At 36.5% G+C, this 9,891-nt stretch overlaps 1 pseudogene; it reads left to right on the top strand.

The window, feature by feature from the left end:
• Nucleotides 1-1,673: 1,673 nt before the first annotated feature.
• Nucleotides 1,674-1,792, top strand: LOC111742411 (annotated as a pseudogene).
• Nucleotides 1,793-9,891: the final 8,099 nt, after the last annotated feature.

The following is a 9,891-nucleotide window of genomic DNA, read 5'->3' as shown; positions in this document are numbered from 1 at the left end:
GAAATATTCTATGTCAAATAGGTATTATTTCTTACTTAGGTAACTGCGATGGGCCTAGGTATGTATATTTTTGTATTTATCCTGCTTTAGATTTTTTTTTAAGATTTTTAGAATTGTTGTTTTTGTCTTTCATTGTCTTTCATGGAAAAAAGATTTCAAATAAGATTTTATTTGAAAAATTGGTACCTATTTTGGAGAGGATAAAGTGGTGAGAATGGAGATGAGCCAGCTAAAATACTCCTCTATTGAATGAATGACTATGAATAATGCTTAAAAATAGGTGAATCAACAGATAGAAATACAGGTGAATACTAGAAGAATGTTAAAGGATTTAAAAGTGGTCAGCCCTAAAAAGGTAGAGGTAGTAAATTATAAGAAGGGGAGCCAATAGGAGGAGAAGAAGCAAGAAACTTTCCTTTTTTTGTTATAATCCCTTGTCATTATTTGTATTTTAAACTCTTTTTTATTAAAAATTATTGGGGGGTGATATTGATCACAAAGTCCAATAAGTTTCAAGTGTACAGTTCAACAGCATGTCATACATATATTGCATTGTGTGTTCATCGTCTATAGTTAAATTTTTTCTGTCAAGAATTGTTTTTTAAAAGTAGTAAATTATTTTTGTACAGTTGATAAACCTTTACTTTTCTTAATAAAAACTTTTGTTTTAGTAAAAAAAACCCCACATAGTGTAAAATATCTAAGCGTAAATATCTAATATAGAAACATTCCTCCTTCCTCCCCACCCCCCCCAAAAAAGAAAGAAAAAGTAAACAAACAAGAAGAAAATAAAACAAAAATATCCATTGCCTGAAAACAACTATGGTAAATATTTGATAATAATCTTTCTACCAATCTTTCCACATGATTAAAATTAGACAAATAAACATATTGATAAATTATTTATGTGTATACATATTAAGTTATACACATTTTTCCCATTTGTAAAACAATATTATACATAATATTTCTTTCTAAAAAACTGTATATTTTTAAAAAGATAGTGAATATACTAATTTACTTATACATCCCATAGTTTACTTCATTATTAGATAGATATTAAAAATGCAACCCATAGGAGTTAGAATTTTTTTTCCAAAAGCACTCAAGTAATTTATGACAGTCAGGACAAGAACTCAGATTTTCTGACCCTTGGTTCTGTGTTCCTTCCAATTTACTGGGTTGTTTACATTTGCATTTTAAACTTTATTGGCTTTTTACAAGCTATCGTAATGAATTTTCACTAGTGTGTTACCAAATAAATTTCTTGAATCATATCTGGCTTTGTCACCTAATTAACCTTTAACAATATTTGAACATTTCAAGCAAGAGAAAAATATTGTTAATGCAGACGAGGATCAAGAATGATTGGTTTTTAAAGATATGCCATTGTTATTATGAGTCCAGAATCTGTGAATAACTAGATTTTTAAAATAATTGAGCTAATAATGACCCCAAACAAGCTGGATTCAAATTCACATTTAATTAAATGTTTTAACAGTGACTTTGATAAATGAGATTGTGTACAAATTATTCCAATTAGTGACTATCAGCTGAGAGGAAAACATTTCAAAAATACATTAAAATTTTAAATATTTTTAAAAAATCTGTGGAATAACCTATTTAAACATTCTGATCATGAACGATTCTAATTGTTTAAAATGCAATTAATAGTCTAAGGCCATGCTACCCTGAATAAGCCTAATCTCATATGATCTCAGAAGCTAAGCAGAGTGGGGCCTGGTTAGTACTTGGATGGGAGACCACCTAAGAAGACCAGAAGCTGTAGGCTAGTATTTTAAGTTGAAAATCACCCCAAAATTGCAAACATCATTTGTATGCAACCCCTCTTTGGCTTTAATTAAATCTTCTATCCACCTCTAGCCTTAAGGACTGTTGAGAAATGTTCTCGGTAAATTGACAGGCAAGTATGACCTTAAACTTTATTACTTTGGATGAAGAAGTGAGTGGGTTTTAGAGGACAACTAATTGTCTCCACTATGTTGACATTAGTAGGTGCTTGGTATCTTACCCACCTTGCTTTCTCTCCAAAGAAGCACAAAATATCTTCACTAAACACTGAATACTTAGCCTACTGTGTGGATTGGATTGTAACATGCTAAGAAATGCAGGAGATGCAAAATATAAAAATACAAGGGTTAAGTTTGGAAAGTTAGTTATCATCATATCCAATAGTTATCATCCACATTCATAGTCATTCTACTGGCCATGTCATATTGCATGACCCAGAAGTCCTGAAAATGGGTTTAACTTGAACATCTGTCTGATGAACCCTTAATGAAAAGAGTTTGACTCCATGACCCACACACCCTAGACACTGCACTGCGGGACTCCAGTTTTAAATGCTGCAAAGATTCAGTGCCAACTTGTTAAATGTTATGGGGAGAAGATTTTTAATCAAATCTTTTTTTTAAAAAATTAAATCTTATATCCAAGCGTCATCCCAGTAGTTCTGTAATACATTTTCTCTTTCTTCACACAATAATACCATTTAGAGCCTTGACAGGGTTGATAAAAGCATCTGGAATCATAAAATCATACTTTTGGGGGAGAAAAAGAAGAAATAAATCAGTCTATTCTTTTTCATAGCAAGTCAAGACCTAAAATTAAAATTATTATCATATTCAGGTATGTGGGAAAGTCATGACCCCATCAATTAAGTATTTCATTGACAAACCTTTCTAAAAAGAAGGTTACTAGAACTTTAAAAATATGTTACTTTCAAAAGAAGACAATTCTAGAAACATAATTTGGATTTTTGCAGGGATAAAGCCTAATTGTTATCAGTGCTTGAGGTATATAGTGGAGGATCCTTCAGCCTGAGAGTCAAGAGACGTGGCTCTGGTTAGGCAACCTTGGATAAGTTATTTAATCTCTAGACTTCTTGCAAAAGCATGGTGGCTGGGGAGCTGGGGGAATGAATGAAATGGAGAAGAACTCAGTAATAGCTCAGGTCTCTCACATTCTCTTCTGCTCCCTGTAGTTTTGTGAATACCTATAAAATATCATTTTTTAAAAAAATTTGTGTAGATTTTGCTTCACAGAAGAAAGAATGAGTCTAAGCTTTGAGCCTGGCACCCAGTAAAGTTTTAAGAAGGAGGCTCTATAGCATGTTGAGTAAGCGTCAGATCTCCACTGGGACTGCCTGAATCTAACTGTGATTCTCACTAGTGTTGACTGTCACCAAACTACTTAACCCCTCTAAATTTCCATGTCTTCAAATGTGAAATGGGGAAAATAATAATACTGACCTTATGGGTTTTGTGAGCATTTAATGATGTAAACTATATACAGCACCGGGTACGGTGCCTGGCATTTAATAAGTATTCTATAAATATTACCATTATTGTGTGCCACGCAGATGTTAATAAATGTTTCATAATGCATTTGGTAATGATGAAGCACTGTGTTTAAACTAGAGAATTTATTACATTTTATATAGCAGTGACATTAGCAGCTCCTGAAGAATTAAGGCTGCATCAGAGAAGTTAGGCTCTCATTCTTCTCTGGGAGTATTTATAATAGATTAAAAGGATTTACGTGCACTTGGGAGGATGAGGCACCAGCCTCACTTTCCTGACGTGGGAAGCTGCTCATGAACTGGAGAGAACTAGAATCTGCAGGGAGGTGAGAATCAAAGGACCCAGTTTTTCATCCTCCTCAGCCACCACTGAATGACTCATTGAGATGAGGTGGTTAACCTCACGCAGTATGAGTTGACTCATTTCTGAAATGCAAATGACGCTCCCTCGTAAGAAAGATTTAAAAAAGAATACAGAACCTAAAGTGCCTGGCACACAGGAGGGGCTCAATGTAATTTGGTTTCCTTCTTCTTTCCCCTTCTACGTAATTGCCTCCTCGGTGGACCATGAATCCTTGGAAAAATTATTTAAATAACACCAAACGAGGCCCATTAAAGCGATTTAATCGCAGATTTTTTTCCTTTTAGTTTCTTCCTTCTGAACTAACTCAGGCTATTTTTATAAATTTATATTTACTAATACTTTATATGGCCGAAATGTTCTCAAGGTCTCCTGAAAATGGAGATTATCTTTCTTTTTAATGCACAAAAGGATGAGTCTCTCCTGAAGTAAATGTAAGAAATTCAATGTTCTTTCGACAACTGCTAGAACATTTCTGAGGTTACCTTCACATCCTGTTTGTGGTCTGTGACACTAAACTTTTGATCCTAGTTGCTCTGGGACTCTTTGACAACACCTGGCCATCTCATCACTGTATCTTCCCAATAATCTAGTTCTCTGGACCTCTCTCCCTGTCCCAACATGGTCATAACCTCTTCTCTTTAATCCTAAAGGTTGCAGTAACGTAAGACCAGTGTGAAATTAGTGGTCAATAAACCTTCACTGAATAGCAGAGGGGATAAGTCAGTGGCAGGGCATGACATTATACAATGAGAAGATCATTAACATTGTATATTAGACATCATCTTAGACATCATCGTTTCTACAGTCCGGAAGTTGCACTTTGTTGCAGGAGAAAGACCGTTGATTTCAGCCATCTCCTTCCTTAGGCCATGGCCTACTTCTTCACGCTGTGGCTGGTGTTCATTCAGAGCCCCCATTTTTCCTGTCTCATTAGTTCCCCATTTTCAATGTCCAAAGACTCCTGGTTTTCCAGCCCATTCCCAGGAATCCCAAAATCATCTTTACATGAAATTAGCATCTTGAACTCAGAAAGATACCCTCTTCCCCCTCTCTTGGAACTTAATTCCACCGAGCTGTGTAGCTACCTGATGCCACTCCTGCATTCCAGACATGCCCTCCCCCTTTTTCTCGTGGCCACAGCAGTCTTTGGCAGTCTTTTCCTCCAAATGCAGAAATGGTGGCTGTCAGGCTGCGCCTACTCACACGCCCACGTTCCATTTAGTTTCTTGTCACTCTTTACAGTGTGTGGACTTCATGCTTCCAGTATACTAGATGCTTTTTCATATTGTTATTTAACCATCTTCTTAAACCTGTTTTGCATTAAAAAACAGATTTAAAAAAATCGAAAGGTTTTAAAAGCTCCGAAAGTTTAAGGTGTTTTTTTCCCCCAAGAATAAAAAACTCTTAAATGTGAGAGCCCAAAATCAAAGTTTGCACTGTCTGAAGCCCATCCTGTTCTCTGCTGCTGGGCTAAGCTTCATCTCATGGAATTCCCCTTTAGAATGTCATAAAGACAGAGTAATGCCCAGTAAAGTAGAGTGTCATAGGTACTGGATATCCTTAAATCAAGCACCTGCTTTCAAAAAATTGCTACTTCTCTCTTAAAATGGTCACGAGAAACTAGAGAAATACATGGTTGGAATTTCACTCATATCAAGGAACATTTTGGTTTCAAAGCTGTTGAAATCTGATTGCTGTCACATCTGTGATCCAGAAGTCCCTAAGGCCCGAGATTATCCAACAGTGGTACAAATGAAATAGATGTTTCATTGTTTATGAAATGCTCAGTATAAATGTTGGCAGTCACTGCTAGATAGAAGACTGTGTTTCCTGGTGCCTCCACCACACTGCCAAAAATATGACAACTGTTATTTCTCAGCGCCCCCTGAGAAGAAAGCCATTTACAGCACAGAAAGCAAACCCGAAAAGGCAATGCTCAGAGTGTCAGAGTGGGTAGAACCGTGTCACAAGTCTGGTAGGTAAGCCCAATTTAATTTTTGAGTGCTGATGAGATTGGGAGGATTCTGCTTGCATATTTCCTCTGGAACCCTGCACTCTACCCTGTGTCACAATCACAACGGCCTTGTAGAATACTATGTCGTCATCTACAGAAGTACAGTAATCCTAGATTCTTATTTACTGCTAATGCCTCTAGCATGTCCAGTGTGCTTTAATATAAATTACAGTATTTTAGGTAATAAATTTTGTACTCATGTATGCCAGTGCACTGTCCAAGATACGTAATGCATTATTAGATAAGTAAATTAATAATTTTTAAATCTAATTTTTTAATAGTAGTTTTCCAGATAATTGTGTTACGGCTCTAATTTTTCTATTTGGTCAACCACAAAGAGAGAAACTAGGGAAAAACAAACCTGTAAAATGGTAGAAAATTCATTAAAATTCTCTGAATAATTTTCTCATAGAAGCAACTTTTCATAACGGAATTGTGAAACCAGCAATTACTAGTGGAGTCCCACGGCAACTTGATTAACATTTCAGTCCAGACTTTTCCTAATCAACATCTGGTAGAAAAAGTAAAATGGGAAAAATAAATAAATAAATAACTGCCTCACATTCTGGAGTATGCACGTCGTCTCATAGACATTTCTACCTACATTTTGTGTGGAATTAGAAGAGGCTGGGATATTGAATCGCAAAGCAATAACAAGAATTGCTTTCTCATCTGGTCTGGCATATGAGAAAACCACAAAACAATGCATGCACTGACCCTGCAGGTGTGCAGCCCACACCATAACAAAGAAACATTATTCCCTGGACTCTTTCTAGTGGTATCATCATTTGTGCTGAGACACAAAGAAGTAAACAAATGCCGAATGCTGGCTTTGCTCTGTGCCTCCCTCACTCGGGAGCCTGAATTGGGTCAGAGAGGAATCAAATGAGAGGAGGGTTGTATTTGTAGGCCAATTTTAGCTGTCAGCTGACATATTGAAAAAGGGGGACAGGAGAAAATAACGGGAGCCAGTGTTCCAAGGCTCCGATGAAGATATTGCTAGAAAATTCTATTTTCTTATTTTATTTACTTCTCATGTCAATTGGATTGTTTTATGACCGGGGAAGCCTGGGCAAAGATTTTTTTTTTTTTTTTTTTTTATTAGAGGGAAGAACTATTGTTTTCATTTCTCTTGCCAATGAGCTATTTTGTATTTCAGATATGGCCGACGACCCCATGGGCTTTATTGCTTCATTTAAAAAGTTGTAAAGCAGCAGCCTCACATCGCTCAAAATTACCTTCTTCTCCAGTGGTGAACCCCACAGAATGTCAACTGAAACTGTTAAATTTAATGACTTAATTTCATTTTATATCATGACCATTAGGTAAGCCAAATTTAATATTTGATAGCTGAGAAGCCAAGAAAATCTGTGGGCCACTGTGATATAGTTTGATTACCCATTAGCAAGGAAATTGAATGTCCCTGTGGATTTTATAGATTTTCACATTTAGCTTCTGTGTTTCTTTCTCTTCATGGTTTACAGAATTCTGAAGATTATAAATTGCAAACAATCTTGTTATTACGTAAATCATATTTCTCTGTATCATTTCTCAGTGGCTACAGATAAGGTTGTTATTTCTAATAGCATTTACATCATCACAACGGAGGCCACCCATGACCTCAATAAATCTTAGCCCTTTTCACAGTGCCAATGAAGATTTCTGTGAGTTTCCTGAGGGCTGTGTCATGTGTGTTTAGCCCCACCTAACTGTACTCCACCAGATTTCCTTGTCACGTTTTTGATCATTCACCAATCCTTTCCTTTCTCAGCGTAATCAACCCGATGGTCACGTGGTAGACATGGAGTGAGTCTTCAATTGTCTCTGTCCCTCACTTCCCAGCCTCGTCTATCACTAATCTCTACCGCCTCTTGTACTCTTCTCAGATCTCTTCACATTCAGCCATTTCAGCATGTTTCAGCCAAACCCAGCAGCCAGTATCTGCTTCTCTAAGCCCAAGGACTTTCCCTGAACCATAGAAGGCTGCTCTGCTCACATTTGAAGCAGATGGAGGTCCTGAGGAATGAGCGCCACTTTTCCCAGTAGCCCTCAAGTAATGACGTTCAGGAATTGGTAGATATATTCTCCAGATCCCTGACTACCAATAAAATGACTCCGAGTTGTTTCCCAGAATTTCCCCTCGACGGTGAGCTCTGGTTGCCTATTGTAGTAGTTGGCTTAATGATACTCGTTACTGACTGCCTTTCTTTCCCTGTTTTATTTCCCCACGATCACTTGTGTGTCCTCTACCCTCTCGATAAAAACACTTACACTTGAATCTTCATCTTAGAGTATGCTTTTGGGACAAACTATGAAAAACTAGGTTCAAGATATATCCCAAATTTATTATCTCCTTCCTCCTCTTTTGCTATATTCTAACTCCCTTAACAGCAGCAAGAGCCTCAAAATAATGTCAGCTCAAGTTTCATTGCTTATCTGCAAGCCATCATATTAACAGCAGGTTGAGTAAGTCTTGTTATAAAAATATCTGCTCAGTCAATTAATTCATAATGTTTTTAAAGTGCCTGCCTATGAGTTCCTAACAAGATGATGAAAAGAGAGAGTTCAAAGAGTAAGGAAGGGGATTCTTCTATACAGGTCATGTATGGTTCAGCTCAAATTTATTCTTTGAGCATTGATCCGAATAGTCTAGTTAGTCAATGGTACCATGTACACATTATACATTTTCCCTCCTTCGTATAAGTGCCTTTGTTTAATTTCAGAAACAACTTCCAGATTTTTTAGTTCTAGGTACTCTTCTGTTGTTCCTGAATTTAACAGAATTTAGGTTTGGCTTTGAATCTGCCTTTTGTCACTTGCTGTTATATACAAAATATAGGAATAAAAATCATCTTAAAGGTGAATTTAGTTATATATGTTCTACTAATGAATTTTTAAAATTCTTCTATTATTTATATATACATATAGCAAGATATATTAATTCACTTTCTAAGTTAACCACCTGTGCATTCTAGGGATGAAGCCCATCAGCTTACGATGTAGTTTCCATCTAATTCCCTGCATAATCATTCAATTCCTGGGACAGTGGTTTTCAAGTTGTATCTACAGGTTGAGCATAGGTTGCCCCAGGAGCCACAAGAGGGGAGAAGAAGTACATGGAGAAACTGAGACTCTGCCACACTCTCCTTCCATCGATGCTACTCTGCTTTCATTTGTTTCATTTTTTGCATTTTTATTTTTGAAAACTTGCTCTCTGCTGCAGGAGGCACCGTTCATTGCTCACATTGAAAGATGGTTGCTAAACACCATTCCTCTTTGGTGCCAGAACAGCCATGTTGTACTGGTATTCTGGGCAATGTTCACAGACAAAGAGATGAATCATGATTGGCCTAAACTAATTGGGGTACTGTCATCCTACTTTGCTAGTAATTGAAGTTGGTGTAGACGAATGATTCAGTTATTGTCAGAGAGATGTAAAGGGACAGACATCTGCTGAGATTCTTCTGCGAATGATTTTCTGCCTTGGTACAAAGAGAGATTTGTAAGGAGAGAGCTTTGTCCCTTCCTCCCAGCCTTGGATCCGTCACATGAGGAAGGAATGGTATCAGCTGGCATAGCCATCTTGCCAACATGAGCTGAAGGCCAAGAGAAGCAACTCAGAGCTATGACATCACTAATTTTTGAATAGACCCAGATACAGCCTATTTCTGACTTCATCTTTATGTGAAAATTATTATTCTATTCCTATTTTTAAATTCATTTTAATCAGGCAAACAAACATAGTCTAACTGGTACATCTGCTAAGAAATAAGTTTTAAACCTTGTTCTGGACACTTTTTCTCCCCTTAATCAGCAAATTATGTGTCTGAGATTAGCATTTGCTCAACATCAGTACTACTTAAAGAGGAATCTCTAGCTGATGGTTATTCTATTTGTTCTATCAAGACCTACGTAAGAGTTTTATTCTCTAATAAAGAAAACACAACTTTTTTTTTCTTATACATTTAATAACATTAACTATAAGATTAGCTGTGATATTAACAGACATTTACTTATATTCTTAACAAAAAGACAGAGCACGTGCAGCCAGGACCGCATTGGCTAAGTCTCACTTAACGTTATAGCCCCAAAGAACATAAAAAAGTTTAACTTAACTAATACATTTTCCAGGTCATCCTCATTCTGTTGTTTATATTTGGTAATTTTACATTTTTAGTAGGTGCCATTTAA

Source organism: Pteropus vampyrus, unplaced genomic scaffold, assembly GCF_000151845.1.
Source record: "Pteropus vampyrus isolate Shadow unplaced genomic scaffold, Pvam_2.0 Scaffold93, whole genome shotgun sequence".
Lineage (NCBI taxonomy): Eukaryota > Metazoa > Chordata > Mammalia > Chiroptera > Pteropodidae > Pteropus > Pteropus vampyrus.
This window is presented reverse-complemented; position numbering and strand designations above follow the sequence as displayed.